Source organism: Orycteropus afer, unplaced genomic scaffold (genome assembly GCF_000298275.1).
Source record: "Orycteropus afer afer isolate SDZICR_OR568_19922 unplaced genomic scaffold, OryAfe1.0 scaffold00064, whole genome shotgun sequence".
NCBI classification, from domain to species: domain Eukaryota; kingdom Metazoa; phylum Chordata; class Mammalia; order Tubulidentata; family Orycteropodidae; genus Orycteropus; species Orycteropus afer.
The window spans coordinates 4,557,236-4,562,297 of NW_006921651.1; positions in this window are offsets into that span (position 1 = coordinate 4,557,236).

The window sequence follows — 5,062 nt, forward strand, 5'->3', positions numbered from 1 at the left end:
AGTTTTGCCAGCACCATTTATTAAACAAACATTCTCTTCCCCATTGAATGGATTTTGGGCCTTTGTCAAAGATCAGCTGACTATAGGTCGATGGATCTGGTATGACTTTTTAAGCTAATAAATAAAAATTGCTTGATAGGTTTTCCATCTGTTGGAGATATGTTATCTTTAAAACAATACTTAGCTAATCTGTGTGAGAAAGATCGGGAATAGAATCTATAGACAAACTGAAATATTGAGCTATATTTATTTCACTGAAAATAGTTGATCAAATTCTATCACTTATTAAGTTTTATATTAATTTTTCACACATTCTTTTAGACATATACAATGGGTTGCCTTTTCCTGTGTTGCCATATTTTGAGGTGTGATCTGCTAAAAATGGAGCAAACTGAGCCACAAGTTCAAGTAAACCAAAACAAAATTCATTTTGTGGGGATTCAAATACTTCATTTCTTCCTCCAACAGTTAGTCCACATTCAGCAATTGTTATAATAACAGCAACAACACATTGCAAAACAGTTTTCCAATACTGACACTCATTATTGTTTCCAGCTCATGAGTTAAGTCAAAACCATGTCTTCGGTTTATATATGACAATATATAATTCCTGTGACTTGAATTGTTTTCATGCTTATCAATTACTCAAATTGCACCAACTGCTAGATCCTTCCATAGCAAATCAAGAATTAAATGATTTAGGACTGATACAGAGCTGACTGATGGGGAATACAGTAGCCAATCCTTCTTATAATTTTCACCAATAGCTTTGCACCCTATAAAATATATTCTGGCTACAGAATCTTGTTTATTTACCATCCAGAAATTTCCAACACGAATTTGTGGCACAAATGATCTACTATGATACTGACAATCATTTGGCCATCTTTTGATCCAATAATTTACAACATTAGAAGAAAAATTATTTCACAAAGCAGGGACTGTAGTTCTGTTATTTATGGGGTCTGCAGATACAATTTCAGATTCTAAAATAGTTTCACTTTCTAAATCATTATTATTATTTTTACTACAGCAAGGAATAGATACAGAATTTGGAACAAATTCTGTTATATTCATATTGGCCATTAGTAATTCCAGCATCCATTAAACTTCAGACATTTAATGGAAGTAGTATCTTTTGAATCATTATGTTTTAAAAAGGAAGTGCTAAAGGGGCAAGGAGGCTGCATTTTCTGACCTCCTCTAACTCCACAAGAGGAGGACAGAATCACCATCAATAGCCCAAGGCCTATTCCTGTGAGGCCAGACATGCTGCCTCGCTCCAGCCCTTTCACCAGCCCTGACACCAACCTTTCCTCCCGTAGCACCCACCACTTCTCTGTTAGGTTTGATAATTTGCTGCAGTGGCCACACAGAACTCACAGATTATGGGGTTTATTAGGGAAGCAACAGGCTACAACTGAAGTTCAGGAACACGCTCAGTCTCTCTCAGCCCACTGTCTCTCAGCCCAAGGTCTTTCTCAGTCTCTCTCTCAGCAGTGCGTGTCTCTCAGTGTCTCTTCTCAGCAGCACGTGTCTCTCAGGAGTGTTTTCTCAGCAGCATGTCTTTCTCAGCCAGCAGTCAGATTCTTTCTGCCTCTAGGCAGGCTCCTTTTGAGCCTGGAAGAGTGGCCAAACTAACCAGCCATAATATCAGAATTCTAAACACCTGAGAGAGCGCAAACTTCCCATAACATTGCTTTTTACCACTCTCAACTGAAATACCCCAGGTGGGTAACTTTAACAATCAGGAGTCCTCAGTTGCTCACGGCAAATTCCACCACAGAGTTTACAAAGACTTATGGCTAGAAAAGCCAAACCAGGTAATTTACTACACCTCAGGAAGTTAATTTTGGAATTGTCTTTAGAGATTCACAATTTCTTTTTATCTTTCTGTGAGCTTTTGCTTTTATGATCCAATAAGTTGCTGCCATTTCATTTTACCCAGGTATAAAATTATGTTACTTTTTAAATTTGGCTACCAATTTGGCTCTACCATAGCTAATAAAGGAAGCGCTGGTGGCATAGTGCCTAAGGCATTTGACTGGCAGTTCAAACCCACCAGCCATCCTCAGAAGGAAGATTGGGCAATCTACTTCTGTAGAGACACTGCCTTGGAAACCCAAGGAGGTGTTGCTATGAGTCAAATCAACTCGACAGCAGTAAGTTTGGTTTTTTTGGTTTTTGGTATAACAAATAAATTTGAATAATTAAAAATAAAGAAGATGTATAAAACAAGTAAAATTTATTCAATAAAATTTACATTTGAATTTAGATGTTAACACAAAAATTGGTATTTGAAAATTAGTAAAAAAAAAAAAAATTTGATTAGGAACATGTAATTTTGTTCTTCGGGTCTGAGATAGTCAAAAGAAATAGTACTTACAAGCCAGCTGGAAATAATTGTGTTTGTTGTATGGTGTTTGTTCATCACTCGTCTGTCAGCTGGTTATACTGTGGTGCTTGCATGTTGCTGTGAGGCTGGAAGCTATGCCACCAGTATTTCAAATACTCGGAGGTCACCCATGGTGGATAGGTTTCAGCAGAGCTTCCAAACAAAGACAGACAAGGAAGAAAGATTGGGCCATCTACTCCTGAAAAAACTGGCCACTGGAAACCTTATGAATAGCAGTGAAACACTGTGTGATATAACGCCATAAGATAAGCCCCTCAGGTTGGAAAGCACTCAAAATAGGACTAGGGAAGAGCTGCCTCCTCAAAGTAGAGTCAACCTTAATGACATGGATGAGTCAAGCTTTTGGGACCTTCATTTGCTGATATGGCATGACTTAAAATGAGAAGAAACAGCTGCAAATGGATTAATAATTGGAACATGCAATGTACAAAATATGACTCTAGGAAAACTGGAAGTTGTCAAAACCTAAATGGAATACATACAGATTGATATCCTGGGCATTAGTGAACTGAAATGAACTGGTATTGGCCATTGTGAATCAGAATCATATTGTCCACTATGCCAAGAATGACAAATTGAAGAGGAATGGCATCATATTTGTCAGAAAGAACATTTCAAGATCTATCCTGAAGTGCAATGCTGTGGGTAATAGGATAACATCCATATGCTTACAAGGAAGACCAATTAATCCTACTATCATTCAAATTTGAGCATCAACCATTAAAGCCAAAGATGAAGAAACTGAAGATTTTTACCACTGCAAAGAATGGAATTTCAGAAGACTTCATTGTGCTTATGAGAACCTGCACACAGACCTAGAGGCTGTCAAACACAACAAGGGTATACTGTATGGTTTAAAATTAGGATAGGTGTGAATCAGTTATGTTCTTTCACCATACTTATCCAATCTGTATGCTGAGTAAATAATCTGAAAAGCTGGACTGTACGCAGAACATAGCATCAGGATTGGGGGTAGACTCATTAACAACCTGCAATATGCAGACAATACAACCTAGCTTGCAGAAAGTGAAGATGACTTGAAGCATTTACCATAAAGAGCAAAGACTACAGCCTTCAGTATGGATTACACCTCAACATTAAAAAAAAAAAAAAAAAAAAAACCTCACAACTGGACGAATAAGTAACATCACAATAAATGGAGAAAAGATTGAAGTTGTCAGGGTTTCATTTTACTTAGACCCACAATCAACAGCCATGTAAGCAGCAGTCAAGAGATTAAAGAAGTACTGCATTGGGCATATCTGCTACAAAAAACCTCTTTAGTGTTAATAAGTAAAGATGTCACTTTGAAGACTATGGTGTGCCCGCCTCAAGCCATGGTATTTTCAGTAGCCTCATATGCATATGAAAGCTGGACAATGAATAAGGAAGACAAAAGAACAACGAATGTTATTTGAACTGTGATGTTGAAGAATACAGAAGATACCTTGGATTCCCAGAACAAACAAATCTGTCTTGAAGAAACATAGCCAGAATGCTCCTTACAAGTGAGAAAGGCCAGACTTTATCTTTCATAGTTTGGTCACATTGTCAAAATGAACCAGTCCCTGGAGGATATCATGCCTGCAGAGGGTCAGCAAAAAAAAGCTGAAGACCCTCAACAAGATGGATTGACACAGTGGCTGCAATGATGGGCTCAAGCACAGCAAAGATTGCGAGGATGGTGCAGGACTGGGCAGTGTTTTGTTGTTGTTCATGCAGTCACTGAGTCATAGCCAACTCAAAGGCATCTAACAACCACAACATAATGTTTGTTGGCGGACCATTTGCAGATCTCCACAAGTGTTTTTTGTCTTGAAATAATACTTAAAAACTTGTGAATTCACTTGCAGTCCTTTGATGCATTCTCTATCTTCACAGTTGTACTTGACTACAGATAATGCCCGAGGAGAGTAAGAGCGACCACAAAGAGGATGATTGAAGAGTATGCTCACAATCTGAAGACACATTTTGGTTCAGTTTGTGTAGGAACGGACCAAATATGTCATGTCACGTGACTAAAGGGCCGCTGGAGCATTCTTAAGAGGTCACTGAGTGAGAACTGAATGTGAAGTTGCACTTGATTGGTCCAAAATAAAAGAGAAAATATAAATGCTACTGTATACAAAATTTATGTTGTTGTTGTTGTTGCTATGTGCCGTCCAGTTGGACCCAACTGAAAGCAACCCCTCCTTGGGTTTCCAAGGCATTTATCACTACAGCGCAGATTGCTCAACCTTCCTTCCAAGGAGTGGCTGAAAAAGTGTACATTTTCTTTGTGGAATTGTTCAACTCATGTTCAGATAAATGTACATAATTGATGTAACAAGAGCACCACTTCTCAATGAGCAAGTTTGTTTAGCAAGTTATAACAATATCAACTTCTTAAAACAAAGTCAGTCTACAAGGGGCAAGGTTGTAGTCACTTCTTGGCCACAGCCAGCTACCCAGAGGGACCGAGTAGTTGAACCTGTGGGCTTGGGACCATAGTTACAGGGAACATCAAGCTCAATTGGCATAACATACTACACAAAACATTGTTCCACCTCCTACTTTGGTGAGTAGCAACTGGGGTCTTAAAAGCTAGCAAGCTGCCATCTAGATGCAACGATGGGTCTCTCCTCGTCCAGAGCAAAGAAGAATGAA